The 21920-nt window shown below is 36.4% G+C and overlaps 1 protein-coding gene across 5 annotated transcripts in view; it reads left to right on the top strand.

Moving 5' to 3' along the window:
- The window catches only part of LOC5566531 (zinc finger protein 236), a 103299-nt gene that overhangs the window by 20602 nt on the left and 60777 nt on the right, over positions 1-21920 (top strand). Inside the window, exon 1 of one of the 5 annotated variants that reach the window (XM_021838887.1) lies at positions 9648-10761. The exons of the other annotated variants lie outside the window; for them this stretch is intronic. The gene's annotated coding sequence lies outside the window, so the exon portion shown is untranslated. Of the gene's footprint in view, positions 1-9647; positions 10762-21920 lie in introns of those variants that run through there. 5 annotated transcript variants of the gene reach the window in all.

Below are 21920 nucleotides of genomic sequence, written 5' to 3'. Positions count from 1 at the left end.
TAAAACAAGTATATTTTTTTGATTACACTCTAAATTGATTTCAGTTTTGAAAATTACGAAAATCCCATTTTTTATCATATTTGCCAATAAATCAAAATATATTTGATGCGATGACAACATGTTTTGTCGCTATTAATTTTATTATAGATGTCTTTTGAATAAGTTTGGCCAGAATATTTTTTTTTAAATATTTATTTCATTTCAAAAACTACAAAAAACCCCTTTTTAAACTTTTGCCTGTAAATCAATAATTAAAAACAAATGTCTCGACTTCCACAACAAAGACCTGTGATTTTTTTTACATCAGTCAGCTAGTAGAAGTTCATTGAAAATGTATGGTTTTAGTTAGTTTTTATTGTACTTAAATTTATTTTACAAGAATTATGCAAAAAGTATTTTTGTAACTGTTTGTTTTCAAAGCAAAATTTAATGTGACTCGTGAATTCGTTCATTTCTGTTCCAACATCTTGTGCAAACAAACTTAGGTTAAAAAAAACTTGTCATCACTTTGAAATTTGATTTAACGTATAAACAGGTTAAACATTGGACGTTTCCTAGTAAAATAAATTTTGAGTATTATTTGAAATTTAATTATTGCTCAAACATGTTCACTAGACATCTAAAACAACATTGGTTTACATTTTGAATTAACAGACTAACAGGCTAAAACCTTGAGTTTTAGTTGTTTTGAAAGTAAAAAAATAAGCGTAAACTAAAAGCTTTATTTCTGCTCTGACGCGTTGACTAGAATTCAAAAATTGATGCATTGTAGAAAAAAATACATGTATTTATACCATTATTTGAATTTACAGTCAAACAGTAAAAAAAGATATAATGTAGTTTTTACATAAAATAAATTTTGAGATTTTTTTTTCCAAAAAATCTATTTCTGCCCAAACTAATTTTCTAGACTTTTAGAATGATACAAGCAAATAATTGCCAACATCAATTTTTTACCAAAATAAATTTTGAGTGTAATCTGAAATTTTTAATCAACCACAAACATGTTAACCAAACTTCTAAAAGTAAATCAATACAAAAAAATATATGTAATCGCTTTGAATTCCGATTTTTAGGCTAATAAGTTCAAACTTGGAGTTTTTTTTAAGCAAAATAAATTTTTAGTGCAATAGAAAAATTATCTTTCTTCCGAAATACAATCACTGTTCTTGTACAATCTAATTTATTACTAAGAACTACTAGCCTATACTTTGCAATCCGATAGGTGGGCATACAACTATAAAAAATAATTTTTTTCAATATTTATTCTTAGTAAAATAAATTTTCAGTGTTTTCATAATTTAATATTTCTTCCCAAAGATGTTCACTGAATTTCTACAAGTGGTCTACAGGTATTAGTCTACATCAGTAACTTGCTATTGGAATACGTACGTATTTCTGATGCTGATTTACGGCTAGAACTTTCTTTTAAAGTGAAGATGCATCGAAGAAAACCTCTTTTTTTCAAGAGCACAAATCTAGAGAACCAGACAGCTGTTCGCGCTGAAAATTTGATCGATTGGCCCAATGAGTTAAATTTTCAACACAAACGGTTGTCTGGTTCTCGAAATTTGTCTTTTTGAAAAATAGAGGTTTGGCTTCGATGCATCTTAACCCACCGTCAGTCGCCTAGTGTACGGAGTACACGCACTTTGTGAAAAGCCGAAAAACACGTTGAAATCTCTTCAAATTCATCCGGGTGTTGGTCCTATTCCAAGAGCTACTCTTCTTTTTGCTTGTACAGAAGAAATTTTTCAAAAAAAAAATCAACGAAAAGTATTCGAAAACATTGTGTTTTTAACCTAACACCATCAAACACAGATATCTCAGGATCTTGACTACCTAGAAAGATGCGGTCGCAGACAGACGTTTAAGCAGGAACAAATTTATTCAAAATTCCTGTGTAAATTCTACCGTGGTGTCACCTAGGGAGCAAATTGCTGCAGTACAGTGACAGTTCGTAAAAGCACGTGGCTTCATCTTCTCGCTTGCCACCCAGTCCACCACCCACTGAACAAAAATATCAAAAAAATCACTTGAAAAATTATTCACACGATTGTGATATTTTCACGCAAATTTATTTTACTAAGGGTACATAACAAAATTATATCAGCATATGTTATTATGTTATAAGTTTTTTCGAACATATGTTGTTACAAACTTGATGCAGGATGTTGTTAAAATAACTAAAATTATAACAAAAAGTGTATGAAAAGTAACATAAACATAACAAAATGTGTTTTAATTCTATCAAAAACATATCAAACCAAGTTATAATGTTTGATACAAAGTATCAAAATTATAATACTGTTTGATATATGATAATATTGTATATTATTGAAATGCATAACTATCTATTTATTTTGTTATAAAGTTGTTAAAAATGAACAAAAATATATCTTAAAGGGAAATAAAACACATTATGTTATATTTTTGTTTTATTATGTTCTATGGATAACGGAGCCTAATAAAATTATATCATAATATGATATGCATATCATATTCTGATAAAATTTTATTATATTTCTGTTACAAGCCTCTAGTCGGGGTGTTATACTAGCATGAATCTGTGAGTAAATTTAATTAAAACTTATGATAAAAATTACAATGGATTCAATTAACTTTTACATGAGAAATTAGATCCAAAAAGGAACATCACCCACCCAGCGTAAAAAATGTGCATCGTTTTTAGCGTTGAGTACGTCAACTGTGGGAGCGGTTGTGTGTCACGCAGTCAACGAAATGTGATTGGGGTGATGGTGGGACGCATACGCCACTAACGCCATCTGTTAGCTTATTGCCACTTGGCGATTCGTGGCGGCCATATTTTTACACAAGTGGCTGAGTCTAACTTGAACGTCTGTCTGCGATGCGGTCTTCGACAAAGTTGTTTAGTTGGCCATGGCCTAACATATTTAAGGCCACCTAACTTCTGCCATCAGATGGCGTTAGTGAGTATACAATATTTCAATCGCGAATATCTTAAGATCCCGATTTTTTAGAAAGATGGTGTTTCCGGAAAGTTGTTCAGTAGTTCAATGACTAATATGTGATGATCTATTTAAATCGGAATTCTTTCACCAGATGGCGCTAGTAAGCATGGCGTTTTTCGAACACTGGTATCTCATTATTCAGATTTCTAGGTAGTTCACGTCTTTTACAAAAGTGTTGATTAGGTGATAGGTCATGTGATAGGCCACCCAACTAGAAAATCTACTACCAGATGGTGCTACTGAGCATGCTGTATTCTGATCGGCAATCTCAGTATTACGATATTAAAGCAAGATGGTGTATTCAGCAAAGTTGTTAAGTAGATCAAGGACTAAACATGTGATGTGCTTGATTAGGAATTCTTCCACAACACGGTGCAAATGATTATGTATTTTTTCGAATGCAGGTATTTCAGGATCTTGATAAGGAAAATAAAATTGAATTAGAGAGATGATGTCTTTGATGAAGTTGTTCTGTATATCACGGACCAACGTGTGAGGGGTGAAATATACTTAAAATCCTTCTTCAGTCAATTTTAAATGCAGTGGGTTGCTAGATTTCAAAAACTTCCATCAGGCTACACTAGAATTCCTGATTCAAATTTTTCTAATACAGAATCTCGAGTTCCCGATTATTTTAAAACTTGACGTCTTCGTCAAAGTTATTCAGTAAGCAAATTGTTGACATGTTATGGGCAATTATATTCGGAATTATATAATTTGGCGCCAGTGATCATTTTATTTTCTGAACATCTTATGATGCTGATCATTTGGGCTATCAGTTCACGTTTTGGCAAATGTTAAAATATTTCGCTACCAATGAATTAATAGGCAAGCACAACATAAAATGCTAGATATAAAGTTTATTCTCGTTCAAATTCTAGATTCAAATTAATTAATCTTCTTTATATTTAGCCCATTAAACGAGCTTCTGATAAATACATTCATTATGTTTGCGTGAAAAGACTAGGTTAAACGCACAGTCTCCACACATAAGACGCACTATATCTACGCGGTTTACAGGTTGTATGATCTCGGAAGTTCTCATGATACGGTGAACCGGGTAAATGGAACTTACATTATGTCTTCGACCTCAGCGAAACATTTCGCCAAGAACCCAAGAGCTGAGGATTCGGTTATTTTCAAAATCTAATCTTGGAACATATTCTACCAAGATGTCGGTAAACCAAATTTTCCACAACATAAGTACTGTTTGATTTAGGTAACATTCGTTTTCGACCCCAATGCAAAGGGTTTCCTAAACATGTTATGATATAGCATTAATTATTAACAATGTATGTAACAAAATCAATGTTGAAGGATGATTTTCTATTTCAATATCTAAATAATTTGACTACAAAAATTAGTCAAAAAAGATCGTTTCATTTCGGCATGCTTCATTTATATAGCAACATAAATAATATTAAATATTTTTTGCACTGGTATATTGTGAAATCTCCATGAGTCAATTTTTTGCTACTCGATATCGACTCATGGAACCATACTAAAATTGAAATTTCATGTTTACTGTAATTATCCTCAACAACAGATTTCCAAGGTATTACCACAGACAAACAGACGTCACACTCTAATCACTGTTCATCGACCACCTTTTTAACGCTCAACGATCCGTCGTGGTAATCATCGTCATCATTGAAACTTCAAAAGCAGTTTTTCTGTCAAAATCTAAAAATTATTCGATGAAAATGTGTTCACTGTGTTTCGGTTGGAGAATAGAATACAGTGAACACATTTTCATGTAAATTATCTGGATTTTGAACGGAAAAACTGCTCTTGAATATTTCGAAATCAATGACAGATCCTGCCCCCTTAATCCAGGTTTTTAAAAGCACTAATGGCTGCCGCTAACAGGCTCGCTTTCTGGTAGGGACATGTCGATTTGACGTTTGGCTTGGGTCGTTTTCTATTGAACGGACCCAAGCTAAACGTCAAATCGTTTAATCCCTACCAGAAAGTGAGCCTATTAGCGGCAGCCATTAGCGCTCGTAAAAAGCTGGATGGCCGATTAAATTATATGGTATATGGTCAATCCACCACTCGCAGCGATCGCATCGTTTTTGTTCGTGTTTGACGTTTGCTCACTACCACCATCTGTTGGTCGATTGGCCAAACACGTCGATTTTAGCATTGGGCGTACATTAGAGTGGTTCAAAAAAACGTTTTTGCTCCACACCGCTCATTCGATTCTGGATCAAATTCTAAGTGTCCTCCCAAAATTTGAGCTCATTTGGATGAAAACTGAGACTGCACAAGCCCTTTATAATTTATATGGGAATTACTATGGGAAAAGCAAGCAATTCATTCAATCGTTAATAGTGTTTGCCTATGTGATCTTGAGGATTAGAACTATGTTGATGCTGTAAGATACAGTAATAAGCTACAACTTTGTCGAAGACCGTTTTTCAATCGGACGCCCCGGTAATTAGTTATCGATTTTTGAATGAGTTGTAAAACTTTGGCTATAATTATTGGGTTGTTCTGCAGGCATCACTGGATATATGCAGTAAAACATAGTAGCCATGATTTGTGCGTACTATCTTTCGCGCCAGGTGCAGCAATGTTGCCTGTTCAGAAGTTAAATGAGCACTGCTGAAGAATATGTGAGATATAAATCAATAACTAATTACTGAGGCGTCCGATTTGAAAACGGTCTTCGGCAAAGTTGTAACCAATGAATGTATCTCACAGTATCGACGTAGCTCTAACCCCCAAGAGCACATGGGCAAACACTATGACTGATTGAATGAATTGCTTGCTTTTCCCATAGTAATTCCCATATAAACTATAAAGGGCTTGTGCAGTCTCAGTTTTCATTCAAATGAGCTAAAATTTTGGGAGAACACTAAGAGTTTGATCCAGAATCGAATGAGCGGTGTGGAAAAAAAACGATTTTTTGAACCACTCTAGCGTACATGTTCTTGTGACTATGATTTTAAGAAAGATCCCTTCGGAGCATTCATGGAGCGTTGACTATAATGATAAACCCAGAGAGTATGATCAAACTTGAGATGCACTGAGAGCATTTTGAATTTATTTATAAACAACACAGGCAATGACTATTGATAGTTGTACGCCTGACATCACCTCGAAACTCCCTATAAAAAAAAAATGTTAACAATTCCGGCAGTGGATGTCATCTCCATATAAAATATCGAAATAATTCTAACAGTGAATGTCAAAGCGCTGGACAGTTAATTGAGCGTGATGAGAGAGGGACAGAGAAGGTGACGTCACCATGCACTCTTCTATCACATTCGAGGTGATTCGCACGTCAAATGTTTAGTCCTTGATCTACTAAACAGCTTTGCCGAAGACACCATCTTGCTATGAAATCGCTATCCTGAGATAGCCGCGATCAATATACAGCATGCTCACTAGCGCCATCTCAACACTTTTGTCGAAGACGTCAGCATTCTAGGTAATCGGGATCCTGAGATATCTGTGTTCCAAAAATGTCATGCTTATTAGCGCCATCTGGTGAAAGAATTCCGAATTAAATGAATCATCACATATTAGTTTTTGAACTACTGAACAACTTTGCCGGAAACACCATCTTTCTAAAAAATCGGGATCTTAAGATATTCGCGATTGAAATATTGTATTAGTTAGATGGCCTAAAATATGTTAGTCCATGACCTATTAAACAACTTTGTCGAAGGCCGCATCTTTCTAGGTAGTCAGGATCCTGAGATATCTGTGTGTGAAAAATTACATGCTCACTAGCGCCATCTGGTGACAGAATTCCGAAACAAGTGGCCTATCACATGTTAGTCCTTGACCTACTGAACAACTTTGCCGGAAACACCATCTTGCTGAAATATCTAGATCCTGAGATATTTGTGTTCGAGATGTTGCATAGCGAAATGACCACTTTGTCGGTTCCCTTGGGGCACAATCCGTGGCCACTGGAAGGTGAGGATGTTTTCAAAGTTTCATTTGTCCACTGACCAACTGGTACCGTTGAACTGAAGAAATTTGCCGAAGACATCAATACTCTATCTTGCTTAGCTTTAGATTGACAATCAAAATTGCTCCGCGTGTACTCAGTACACGATGCGACCGCTGGTGTAACTTTTTTTTGAGCGACTGACGGAAGGTTAACTAACAATAGAAATTCATCGATCACCTATCATCGATCACTATCACGTCACCTATGCTCGAAAATGTATTTGGAGTATGTAGGGTTACATATTTCTCAGGAGCACAAAAATGTACTGACGAGCCTCCAACCAAACCGTCTCTCAGCTCATCGGAATCCTAGTGTGCTGCGCTTGCTGGAGGCTCACGAAAATTCTAAAAGCGCGCGCTAGGTGATGTGCTCCCGGGGAGACTCGTCTCATGCGCTGTTCGGCGCTACGGCTCACCATCGGTATCCAAGTTGTGAAACAACTGCTTAGTAACGAAGAGTCTCTACAACTATTTTCGCTTCATTGTACAGGTGTCTAGATGGTCTACATGATATGGTTAAAGACTCGCGATCCAAGAGTTACAATTTCGAACCCCATTGAAAACTTTTGTAATCACTTCAATTATTGCGCTGAATTTTAAACAGCACATGTGACGAAGCGCATGAGACCGCAGTGAGACACATTTCAAGAAAAATGAGGCGCACCAAAAAAGGTCTCACAATATACAGCGCTCCCGTGCGCTCGCAAGCAATGAGGCTCCTGCACCTAAGGCTACAGCACGTGCACAGTAACTCTAGGAGTATGTTTTGCCATACATTTAATCGCTACAAATTACAGACTCGTTAAGACCAGACGAGCCTATGCTCTTTGCTCTTGTTATGCTTGATCGAGATATGCTCTTTGTTCTTTAAGGCAGGATTCTTGAAGCTTTCGTCGATAATTTGGGTAACCTGCAATAAGCTTTGTTTAGTTAAAAATTTAAAATCTCGCCTTCATCAGCCGACGATCACACAAATAATCCACTCAGAAAGTGAGTGGAGAACGCATTAAAACCTATTGACATTAAATCACCAATGGATAAATTACATCGAACAATAGTCATAGATTATTAAAATCCATCAAGAGCTTCTTTGAGAAACCGTCAGGGAGTTTCACAAGAATTTTTCAAAGATTTTATCAGGAACCTCTCAAAAACCGAAGTGATTACCATTTAACCACCATGGACGTTCTCCACTAAATAGCTTGTGATGAATCTATGAATCACCCTCATTCATGTTTACGGCGGATTCAATTTTCGATCGAATCCTATTCATTCGAATCCGACTTGATTTTGCCTGCGTTAACAAGAATGCAAAACGGCTTTCGATCGAAAGAGCATTCGAACGTAGACAAGAATAGGGGTGAATTGCTTTAACAGATGACCGGATAGAAACGCCAAGAATCATGGAGCCCCCAATAATCATACAAGAAATCATTTGAATACTATATATGAGTGTGTCAAAAGATCTGATTAGAGTTGCACTATGAATCTTTTATTTTATTTATTTTTATCATAGTGCAACTGCTCCGCTGAATTCTTTGGCCTAAATCGTTTTGGCTTGATTTTGACGTTGGATAGCGTCCTTTTGTTCTTATTATCGTAATACATACAGAGGGTGCGCTTCAAGAATTGGTTGGTTTGGTAAAGAGACAGTTGAAAGATAGGGAGTTAGATAAAATGTCTAAAACAGAGAATTTATATGAGTTTTATTACCCATATAAAATCAAATCGAAACTAGAACGCTGGCAACATTTCCCCCATTCCCAAACACTGCCACAAGGTTCCGGGTGGCAACACACACTCGCTGCACACGTTGCAATTACCCATTCCTCCCCGCGGCTATTTGGGAAACTTTCTTGCATCCATTTCGGTGTTCGTTTCGGTTTGCGTTTTGCCCCGGTGTTTTCCGTTTTCATCTTGCACACGCACATCCCTTCTTTTCTCTTTTGTTGTTTCGTGCTTCCGTCCTTCCCTGCCCAAATCGAAGCAACCGTGAATGTGCGTGCCGTGCATTGCGTCCGCTCGGTTACCTGTGTTGGTGCACTGCCCACTTCGATCCACCGTCGCTCACTGCTCGCTCGGACTACTGATCCAGGCCTCCTTTGCTTGGCTTCGCGCTTTCTTCGTCCCAATTCACAGCGGTTCGAAGGCGGCAAAAATCTCAAAACTAAATGTAGTTTTCTTCGAACGACCGCCTCGATACTTTTTTAGTTTAAATACAAAATTTGAAGCAGATTCATCAGATTTTGAATTTTTTACAACTCTTTGAATAGACCGTAGACGTGATTTTTAAGAAAATTCATATTGGCAGTCCATCATTCATCAGCTACAGACAACACTCTTTAACTCGATACTGAAGGGACCATCGAGATAGGGAGAAATTGAGTTACAGAACACAAAACCAGTGTAATTACTATCCAAGGGACCATCGAGTTAAGTATTAAGTAACTTGTAACTTAAGTAACTCGATATCAAGAAGACACTAACTTGGAAGAAGACAAATGTGTCATTTTTTAAGGGGGACATGACGTTTCGCAACAGCCTACTTGATGGCAAGACGAAGTTTGTCGGGACTTACATTTATAGACAAACTATATCAGATATATAAGTTGAACAAAAATACAACAATATTTACCATTTGTATGAGAGTTTGAGATTTCTGCTGACGTTTATTCCGGATCGAACCACTGTGCAACCCATCGGCGTCTGTGTGAGTGAGTGTACTTTTCCGACTTTCCACACTTTCTTCTTCCCCTTTTCGTTCTTGATCGGCCAGCAGCAGATTAACTTGTTGTAAAATTGTGATGCAGTTATTAAACAACTTTCGTCACATGTATGAATTTCTTTTCACGCACTCCCGAACGCCAAGCGAAAACGACGAAAACGACGACGACGAGCAGTCGGGACTCGAAGGTTGGCTCCTTACGCGCGGCGCCTTCATTTCTTCGCCGACTTTCGAGGAAGAAAAGTGCGTGAGATAGTAGTTCCCAGTTTTGTTGAAGTAGTGCTTCAAGGAGTTGGTCCTCCTCCGGTCAAGACTCCAGAGGACCCTCCTCGCCGGAAAAAAAAGAAAACGTGATTAAAGAAAGTTCTTGACCCCCCTTTTTGGCATACCAAGAGGGATGAACGCAAAAGTCCCTCGCTTTTCGGCATTCTAACTTACAACGGCAAAACACAACACAGAAACAGAAATCAAGTGCAAGAAAAGAGTGCTTTGGAAAAATTCAAAATTTACTCCCCTTTTTCTCAATAATCAAAAAATATCGCGCGTCTCCATCGGCAAAGCGAAAAAACAGACGAAAGCAAAAAACCGTCAGTGCACCAATCTAGTTACCGATGTGAATTGTGATACAAGAAAAAGAAGGCAAAATGTTTTCGATTGAATCAATTTTAAAATCTCAAATCTCCCAGAGGTAGTGTACAAAAGATTCCAGGGTTAGCATTGGTTTGTAAGAAAACAAAAAAAAAACGAAACCAAAATCAAACCAAAATGAACACCTCCTCTTATAGTTAATAAAACAAAAACCAATCCTAAGCAACATTAAGCTAAGCAGAACACAAACCAACAAACGAGAAACTCGAGTGCCAAATCATATATAGGATAATACAATAAGCAGGACAAAGCCCCACAAAAAAAATCCGAGAGCGGGATATGATTTTTGTGTTTTACCAACGGCATTTGATGAAGACTCGGACCCTTGCGAGGGCCCCCCCAATGTTGTATGCTAGTATTTCAGCAGCTTTCGGTACTCTACCACTACTACCACTAGCGCGGCCAAACAAGCAATCGAACGCTGTCGAGGTGAGGAAAATGATCAACAACAACAACAACAAACTACAACAAAGATCAGAAAACAATGGTCCCCTTTGAAATGTTTTTAATGAAAATTGGTCTTAACGAGTATTAAAAAAGTGTAGTTCCACTGAGTAGTTTGATCTATGGGTGCAGATCAGTAGGCTGTGCCATATGATCGACGCCAAAGGATTACTAGATTTGTGAGTTTTGCTAGAAGAGTTGCGCACCGTTGGTTTAGTGGTTAAGGTGATTGAACTTCTCTGTAGTGTGGTTTGCTTCAACACCGGTTCGGCGCTTTGGGATTTTGAAAAGCTGATGTTGATGAAAAGTTCTGTTACTTATGGTTACCTAAATTGGTCTTTACAGCAATGGATTAGAGTAAATGCGCATAATGTTTACGCAATTATTGAATGGTGTCTGTCGGATTCGATCGGTTTTTTTGGACACTGGCTTTTCTATGTCTTCCTTTACATGATTCACAATTGTGCTGTGCTATCAATTAGTTTATAATAATTATTCTTATTTTCAAATAACATTCAGGAATTTTAGAGGTCCCCGCCACACTATGGTTTCAGAATATTACTGAACAGTTTGAGTCTATATGTGAGGATCCGCTAGCATTCTGTCTCAGCCGATATCTTAGCATTCAACCCAGATTATGGGGTTTCTCCATTAGAAGTATTAAATACTACATTTCGAAACTTTTACGCTTCTATTGTCGAAGTTTATACGACATTTTGGATATAATTTTAGAAATTATGGTATTTCAGCTGTGATCTTAGGAGTTTCTATCAGAATCTATCAAAACTGATTTGTAGAGAACCAGGACCAACCAGAATTCGACCCTTGACTCTTCCGGCATGGCTTTGCTTTGAGCATATTGACTTATGGAAATATTAAGTAATGTAAATTATATCCTTTAGAAAGTTGTTCGAGAAAACCATCATAGTAACCATGATATCTGATGTGAAAATGTAACGAACTTGTGTGTGAAAAAGTGTCTTATTTCAATGCAAACTAGCGTTGGGCGATTTTGAATCGATGTTCCGAAAATCGATGTTTTGATAACGATTAATCGATTTTTGGAATCGATGTTTGGAGCATCTAAAATCGGGTGAATCGATTCTCCTCATTTGATTTTTTTATTCGAATCATTTTGGTAAAATCTATGAGTATTTTTGAATGTGTCGATGAAAACGAAATAGAATTTTGAACGAGCCTTGAAATATGTAGTATTTCCTATTGAATTTCAAACTGATTGTATTGAAAGAGGGTAACAATTAATGCAAATGCATTTGGTCACATTTCAAGTTTCATAAATTTCAATTTGATTTCGATTCGAATCGATTCAAAAACATCGATGCGAAGGATTCGATTAAATCGATGAATCGATTCGACAGTTTAAATTTGAATCGATTCAATAACATCGATGTTATGGACAAATTTGCCCAACGCTAATGCAAACACTGTATAAAACCTAACATTTTCTGTGTATGTAATTGTGTCGAATTGGGAGCTGATCTTTCGATTTTCTGATTACAAAACAGATATATTACTAGACTATGAACCACTTCTATGCGATATTTGGGGAGTGAAAGAACTCTTATCTCTTTTAGTTTATGGTTCATTTGCATCCGAAAAAAAATCAACAAAGACTAGAATTGATTTTAATAACATTTTTGCGTGAAATTTATCTGCTTTTAATTTCTAAAGTCTTTCATAGACTCTGAATTGGGAAACTGGGAATCTACGAAAAAAAAATTTGTTGGGGACTTTTTGCATTGAACTTTGCTGCATAATTTCTAAAAATGAAAACGTGCAATTTCATTTCTATGAAAATGTGGGCTATCATAATTTTGAATAACACCAAACAAACGGCTTCACTTCTCTGAGGAAATTTCCCTCGCAGCTTATTTGCTGAAGGACTATGTTTGCTAGCACGCAAATAGAAATTGCTATTCATGATCGATTTACGAGAACGCATCAACTGGTTGGCAGCAATGGAATTCATTTCGCCAAAAATGTATCAAATCATTCAAGGCTACCACAGTCTAATACCAAGTTGTAGTTGGAAAAAAGCATTTTAAGCGAGATTTTTCGTAAAATATTAAGACGAAGAATCGGAGGGCTCAAAACAAAATGGTCTCTTCCATTGTATATCCGTAAAAACGTTAAAGCACGTACGCTCTGCCAAATTTCTTAAAAATCATTTGAAACTTTAGGAGAATGATTTTTATCATAATCAACAGCTTTTGAATGTAATGGAGCAAAAACTTCAAAATCTACATCAGCGTTGATATGCATTAAACATTTGGTGTCGAGTACAATCTTAGAGCCTTTTGCGGAGACACTAGCCATGATTTAAATCAAACGAAGCTTTTAGGAAGGTAGTATACTGAATATATGATATTTTCCATATTGGGATGAGCCACTGTAGTGAATAACAAGACATATCAATCAATTATGCGGGGCCCAGTTAGCCGTAGCGGTAAACGCGCAGCTAATCAGCAAGATCAAGCTGAGGGTCGTGGGTTCGAATCCCACCGGTCGAGGATCTTTTCGAGTTGGAAATTTTCTCGACTTCCCAGGGCATAAAGTATCTTCATACCTGCCACACGATATACGCATGCAAAAATGGTCATTGGCACAATAAGCTCTCAGTTAATAACTGTGGAAGTGCTCTTAAGATCACTAAGCTGAGAAGCAGGCTCTGTTCCAGTGGGGACGTAATGCCATGAAGAAGAAGAAGAGATCAATCAATTCTGAAACCTGCACAGGTTGACATAGGTTGTTTCTGAATTTTTGGCATTTTTCTTACAGAAACAGATAAAATGTTTGTGTTAGCATCTTTAACGTGGAGAAATAAACAATCCATTCTACACTACTTGATATGGAGGTGATCCTTTTCGCATAAAGACGTTTCGCATACGGACGTTTGTAATAATGAACATTTCGCATGAAGCACCTTCATACAAGAACAGGTAGCATTTTAAAGAAGGCATTTAATTCTCATTATGCCAAATGTCAATTATGCTAAACTTCCGTATGGGAATCGTCCTTATGCGAAATGACCCACCCTCACTTGATATTTTATAAGAAACTCTACATTTTCTATAACCTGGTGTTATTTGCAGTTTTCATGCGTTGCATAGTTGGCCCAAACGGAGTTCAAACCGTAACTTGTAGAAACCGTTGGTTTGAAGCGTTATCATATACCTACCTGTTTCCATGTTAAAAAAAATCACAGAGAAAAGATTTATACTGTCAAAGATAAAACTGTGAAACATTTTTTGTTTGTTTGCTGAAGCTCTAAAATACCGCAGCTTAGCTCGTTAAGGGATGCTCAATCCATCCCCAAAAATATCATAAGACGTCCACGTGTTTTCAAATATTGGAAGTTGGAAATAGATCATTTAACTTTCAATCAACTTGCGTGCAAATTTAGTAGCTTGTATATTTACTCAATCTACCACAGAAGTTTGAACTTAAGTGGTCAGGAATATTTTTCTACAAAGTTCATAGTGCTTTCGATGTTCTTAAGTATTTGTTTGTGTTTTAGAAAAGTATTGTACCTTTCAATATAAAATAAACGAAGAATTTGATATGGAGACTGAATGCATGTCAGAAAAATCGATTCGATTGAAATTTAGTCGTACAGTTTAACTAACCTACAGTGCTGTTCTGAATAATAGCAGCGCATGTTGATTTTCATACAAAATGCTCAACTTTGACATGCTGAAGTTTTGTTCCCTTTCAAGCAATCGAGTTGAAATTTTTTCCACAGAACTACAATATGCCCAATTTTGTAAACACAAAATTTCAAAATTTTCTAAGCCCCTGCCGGAAAGTGAGATACTAGGTGAAATTGTTCGAAAAAATAGCAGTTTTAAAAATTTGAATTTCGGCTTGACATTATAGTTTTAAATTGTATATCACTTACCATTGGAACAATCTCCTCCTACTTATCAAACCTACACCTAAACCGAAAATGTTTAAAATATTTGTAGAAGAAAAATTTTAAAATGAAAAACTGCTATTTTTTCGAAAAATTTCACCTAGTGTCTCACTTTTCGGCAGGGACTCAGAAAAAACTGAAATTTTATAGTTACAAAATTGATCATATTTGTAGTTCTGTGGAGAAAATTTCAGCTCGATTGCTTGAAAGGGAACAAAACAATACAGCATGTCGAAGTTGAGCATTTTGTATTAAAATCGACATGCGCTGCTATTATTCAGAACAGCACTGTATATTTTACATGAATGTTTAAGTCTAATTTTGTATGCTTGGTGGAAAAGATCCATGGAAATATTAATAAATTATAGATAAAATTTCATGCTAACATTCATAAAACCTTCTTTATACCACTTTGGGGACATGTTGCTCAAAATTGTGTTTTTTCTGGATCAGCAAATTTACCAGACACACATGATTTGATAGAATTGATATTTTTGGTACACTGTGTAAACTTCTATACTATAAAATAGATTTTGAGCAATTATCTTGGGCTTTATTATGTCCGTCTATACTACTATAAACCCCCGTTTATTCGTTTATACATGAAAAATCGAACATTTTCTTCATATTTGCTTACTGTCGCCTATATTTTTATGTGATTTATAACTCTTAATATTTAATGTAGTTGTCAAGTCGTTTACACGTTTTTGAATCGGACTATCTCCCCTTCAATTTCCGAAAATCACAAAAATGTCCTTTCTTTCCTTTTTTGAATTGTATCTCATGTTTTCAAACAAATCATTGCTATTTATGTCTCTAATGGCTTGACTTGTGAATTTTGCACATGGTTGATGGCAATTGTCGTGAGCTCCCTGATAGAAAAATATCGTTAAAAAACAATACTTTGTTTCCCAACAGATTACCCATAAAACGAAATCTCTCTTTGTCATTTATTGTTTTGATTGTTGATGGCATTTTCCGCTAAAAAATGATTTAATTATGTATATTTACTATACAATTAAATTAAATTACAATTAAACTCAGGCCAAAACATTTTTTTTCATTCATGTTCTTATTCGTCACTGTGATCAGGTTTTAGATATTTTATGACATTAATCGTATCTGAAGACATCAAATAAGTTCAAAATATTCCGCTTTAGAGAATTGCCTCAACGAGAGCACGTCTCTCAATAATATTTAATATTTGTTTGTCTCTCAATAATATTATAATATTTGTTTGATTAATTTTCTGAGAATTGTGGTATTGACACTAAGCCATGCGTCAGAAACCTAGCCTTATTCTCGCACAGCTGTTAAATTATCCCCATGAATTACATAAAATCCGTGACTTACCATTAAGAACAACGAAAGTTTTCCAAATAAGGATTCTCGAATGTTCCTTGAACATTAGCATTGACCAATCTGTGAAAAGTTATCGTGTGGGATCGAAATCCGTACATCTTAGCACTAAGCTAAATAAAAGCCTCTGTTGCTGTATTTGGATTTGTAATAGGTCTTTTTTCAATAACTTTCATATCTATTTCCACATAATTAATCACAACATGAGCCTTGAGATAATTAGAAACCATTAAAAGCAGTACTAATAATCGCTTGCCTTTGCCTTGGATTCGAAATTAATATACTCTCTAATAACCGTAGTAACATAGATAGCTGAACAACAGCTTGTTCAGCGAAAATATTGTTGATACAGCCTCTTTTCAGCTGAATACAAACTATTTCTAAGGGATCTTCCTTAGCCGAGTGGTTAGAGTCCACGGCTACAAAGCAAAGCCATGCTGAAGGTGTCTGGGTTCGATTCCCGATCGGTCCAGGAACTTTTCGTAATGGAAATTTCCTTGACTTCCCTGGACATAGAGTATAATCGTACCTGCCACACGATATACGAATGCAAAAATGGCAACATTGGCAAAGCTCTCAGTTAATACCTGTGGAAGTGCTCATAAGAACACTAAGCTGAGAAGCAGGCTCTGTCCCAGTGAGGGCGTTAACGCCAAGAAAAATAATAAAAATGGATAAAAATTTTAAATGGTTAGAGTATAAGCCTGTTGTTCTATAGCATACATCTCTATAAAAAATAACATAATTTATCGGAAAATATTAAAACTATTTGAAATCAATTAAATAGTCATTCAATTCACTTAAAACACAAAAATTCTTGAAAATATCATGCCCCAATAATTTACTTTTAAATAAATCATAAGCTATTGAAATTGGTTCAAAAATTGTGGAGATAATAACGAAAATAACTTGCATGTAATTTGAACGTCATTTGAAATTAGAAAATCTTGGATTAGATGCCAGTGTTAGTCAACTTTTTCACTAGCTTTTCCAGAAGCTACAGTGGAAACTTGAACGGAATCTGTCAAGTCTATGGGAGGCCCGACGAGTCTATTTTTTAATCCGAATAGGCCTGAATGAAAACAAGAATGCTATTACCCTCATCTCTCAGCGAATACTTAACGGATTTAAATATTTTTGCCAGTATACCTGTACTCATATCTAGTTTCCAAAAGTGGCCAGAGAAACTCGGGAATATTCCTGTGGCCGGAGTTATTCCGGTGGGTCACCGGGTCAAGTCGATTTTTTGGAACATGCCAAGGTATCTTTTTTATTTTCAATGACGATCATTTTAAATTAGTTATATTATTTTAGCATTTATAAGATTAATTAATTTGCATACATCTTTAAGATCTGATATCCATTATCATTAATATAATGTGGGTTGCACCATTTAGAAAGTACTTGATGTGGCCACATGGACTTAGTGTCCTGAAAAACCGGCTATAGTTTCAATGGATACTAAACTGTTTCAATTCAACAAAAGTAGAAATCAACCATAATAGTTCACAAAAAGGTGTTCCAATTAGCTTGGCATAGATGTTTAGAAGCAAATTGGTCATTTTGTCGTAAATTTTGAGGCGCCCCAAAAATGATAATTTGTATGGTCAATCAAACACAGGACACATGGTCATCTAATTCAACTGTTTCTCTGAAGGTTTATGCTGGTGCGTTTTCGTTAAAATTTCATGATTTGATGGCTACATTATAGCCGATTCCGTGATAATTTCCAATTATCCGTGACTTGAAAATTGCTAACCTACAGGGCACTATGGTCCAGGAATCAGTTTTACGCGGAAAGATGCATTTTGAGCTTTAGAATGACACATTAGACAAAAACGGTCTTCTACAAAGTTGTTTGTATTTGTAAGGTACTTTGTTTGGTGTCATTGCAAATTAGGGTGGACCACATTTTCATAGAAATTGTGTAACTAACTTTCTTATTTGTAGAAATTATATTATACATGCTTCAGCAAAGTTGTATACCTTTTAATTTCAAGCAACTTTGCTGAAAAAAGTTATTTTGTATCTCTTAATTTGACCGATTTAGAGCTTTTTTCCTACGGTGACATAGGGTGGTCCGAACAAAACTGGTTTTCTGGCTCTAGAGTTTTCAATTCAAATTTCTTATCAAAGTAGCCTATGAAACGCTTTTAGAGCTTTGAAAAATACGTAATTTGGAGAGTGAAGAAACTCGCTATCTCCTTCCGTTTGGGAGTTATTGTTGGTTTTCTCTCAAAAACATGCCTACTTTGATTGAGAATATCTCTGATTGAGGCAAACATAAAAAATATCTTTTGACGGCATTCAAAAGACAAAATAATACAAGTGTGTTACAAATACAATTACAAATGTGTTATTTTTGTAACTTGTCTTAGTCAGGAGCCTCATTGCTTGCAAGCGCACGGGCGCGTCTTATTTTTCTTGAGATGTATCTCACTGCGGTTTCATGCGCTCCGTCACATGTGCTGTTTAAAATTCAGCGCAATAATTGAAGTGATTACAAAAGTTTTCAACGAGAATCGAAATTGCAACTCTTGGATCGTGAAACTTCGACCATATCTTGTAGGCCATCTAGACACCTACATAGTGATGCGAAAATAGTTGTAGAGGCTTAGTCGTTACTAAGCAGATGATTCACAACTTAGATACCGCCGTAGCGCCAAGCAGCGCATGTTTCACCGAGAGCACATCACCTAGCTCGTGCTTTTAGAATTTTCGTGAGCCTCCGTCTAGCGCAGCACACTAGGATTCCGATGAGCTGAGAGACGGTTTCATTGGAGACTCGTCAATACATTTATGTGCTCCTGAGAAATATGTAACTCAAATTTAGACAAGACGCACGATCGTGTTTAAACGTAATTTTATTTATCGCAAAAATACGAATTTTTGATGATTTTCGCCTAAAAGATGATACAATTGTGCATAAATACGTTAGTAAAGACTTCAAATGACCTAACTTTTGCCCCAACCGGGCGCTTAACATTAACTATTATGGGAATTAGAAATCGTTGTGTTATTTCGTCAAATCATCTCATCAACAATTAACCCAGTCATCTGTTTTATGGTGAAAGGTTGTAAACATTCTCAATTCATCGCTTTCAAAACAACAAGTGAAAAGATCGGGAAAATTGCATCAGAATAGTGCTTTTTGAATTTATTGTTCTATCTCCCTGTTAAGTAGTTCAAAATAATCAAATTCTCAGGGTGTCAACAATTTGCAACGTTTCATCAATCCACAGAGTGTTTTTCTCTCAAAACTCGTTTATTTCAGAGAAATTGACAAGCTGCGTTTTACGTTTTAGAAATTGACATTACCCCAGGAACCCCTATGTGTTTTTTTTTAATTTTTTTTTTATTTTTATTTTTTTTTTTTTTTTATAGGCACTCCGTGCTCGTGGCCACTACTGTGCCGGACTCAGTTGATCTGTAGCTTCTTTATCGAAACAGATCTATTTTCAACTTATCTATATTTACATCTAGTTTCACTCTCTCCTACTCTTTTACTCTCACACCGAGCAGGTAGGAGAGAGCTCTGCTATTAGTGAGGTTAGCTACCTGCGAAGAGGGTCAGTTTGTCTCAGTCACCATCTGATACTGACGGAGGATGGATGTGCTCCCCAAAGCACGGTCCTCCGTGAGGCGTCTTCTGGTGGCTGGACGGGTTTTTCGTGGAGGGGCTGGGAATCGAACCCATGACCTTCCGCTTATGAAGCGAAAGCGTAACCTCAAGGCTACAGACCCCCCTTAAGCCCCTATGTGTCATTAGACATTGCTTTGATAAGCTTACGTTATTGAAACAATCTTGGCTAAGCAGTCTTTTGAAAGTAATGGTGGATGATCTATTTTAGAAACTGAATTCCAGACCCTTTGATAGGAATGAGATTTTGCCTGACATTTTAAGGTTTAGCGAAGCCATCTTGACTAGGAAACCGTAGTGTATAAACCAAAAGATTGCCACGAGGATCTCTTTTGGTTGTCTTTTATACAATGATTGCGAAGCTTACCCATACGAATGTGCTCATCAACAGAGACGCTGGTGCGAATGTTGAGAAATGAACCATAGCACACAAATTCAACGCATAACTTGCGTTTCGTTATGAAAAAGTGATTCGAACTTCTTTTTTTGTCTGTCATCTATGGGTTGATTATCCCTAGAAACATTTAGTTTTCTGCTGTTGATTACCATCTAACAGCATTAGCTGGTTTCGTCGCGCTCCATGCGTTTTGTACTGCTTTCTCTAGTAGGGAAAGTTAAACATCCGAAAAATATACGTGTTTGAGTGGAATTTTGTGCTGCAGTATAAATTATGCATACTCGTGAACGTTCTAGCGGTGCCGTGTTATCTATGTGACCATGGTAACGAGTGAATTTGGCACCGCTCAAACGTCAAGATTGTTACCATTTTATTTTTATCAAACTTTTGCCATTGTTTTGTTCCCATGATATCAAAGAAGATATTACCTTGTTCTTGTTGGAACAAAGTCAGTTATTATTTTTACCCTCTTGACACTTGTTTCGAACACTTCAATTTCAACATTCGCCCTTCTTTAGATTGATGCTAAAACGGATATGATCTGTAGGGAGTCATTTTCGTACCCTATAAATTGGATTTTTTTTTCTAGAAATCACGAAAAATTCTCGCGTAACTTTTCAAAACGTCCTAAGTAACAAATGTAAACAAATCGAGATTATCATTGCAAATCATTTGCGTTGCACCACTTAGCAGCACACTAGAACACTCGTTCTGATATATTAACAACAAATTAATCTATTAAAAGCTTAACAAAATGACCAATGTTCAAAACTGCATCGCTTTTAATCAATTGTTACATTGGACCTTTGATCAGAGAACCAATCACATGTCCTATGTATCATTTATGAATAAACACGATTCTAATGTTACATTGGACATTCCTGAATAAAGCTTCGGAATGGAGTTTAAAAGGTAGAATGATTTTTAGAAGCGTGTCTGAGACACTACTTAGATGTATAGAATGCCATAATAACTGCTTCTCAATCATTTCAGTCGATATTTTCAGAGTCGCACTGCCTCGCAAAATTGAAAACACTCAAGTGACAAAAAGAGAATGAGTTACACAAAACTGTATTTTGGTCTTTTTGCCAAACCATGTTTTACCGTTTCGCTGGATTGGATCAGCTGCAACTTCTCTTTTCATATTATTAGCGCATTGCGTGCATATAGGGGAATGATATTGAGCATAAGATTGAGCATCATGATGTCATCGTATCAATCTGATTCAGATGCATGGTCGATCAAGCATATAAATATGCTTCCCGGCAGCAACACGAGCAACGTACATGCGCGACTTGCTCACACATTTTGCAGAGCGATCAATCACCGAAGAGAGGAGAAGCTGTATGTATTTGTTAGGCGTGGGCTCCTTTCTCGAGTTCCTACAACAAGATGGACGGCGTCGTCATCGTCATCATTCCCCACCGCAATTTATTGTTTCAACCGACGGCTGGTGCTGATTGCAACACAGCCGTCACCACCACCACGTCATGCAGTGGGAAACTCACACATGATCATGTGGGCGAAACCGTCATAAAAACGGGGGGAAAATTGAGGGAGAATCAGAGAAAGAGCAAAATGTCCTACATACAGCTCAACGTTTCCCCTCCTTTTGTTGTTACATAGGACACATAGACGGAGGGGAAGAAGTGACGTCGTGGGATTGAATGAATCAAAACAAAGCACAGCTGGTGTCTCCGATTAGCACACCGCAACAAAATGTTGATATTTTCAGAGTCGCTCTGCCTCGCAATATTGAATACGTTCAAATAACAAAATGAGAACGAGGTACACAAAACTGTATTTTGGTCTTT

This window comes from Aedes aegypti, chromosome 1, assembly GCF_002204515.2.
Source record: "Aedes aegypti strain LVP_AGWG chromosome 1, AaegL5.0 Primary Assembly, whole genome shotgun sequence".
In the NCBI taxonomy this organism is placed as follows: Eukaryota; Metazoa; Arthropoda; class Insecta; order Diptera; family Culicidae; genus Aedes; species Aedes aegypti.
The sequence above is the reverse complement of the archived record's forward strand: the minus strand, read 5'-3'. Positions and strand labels throughout refer to the sequence as shown.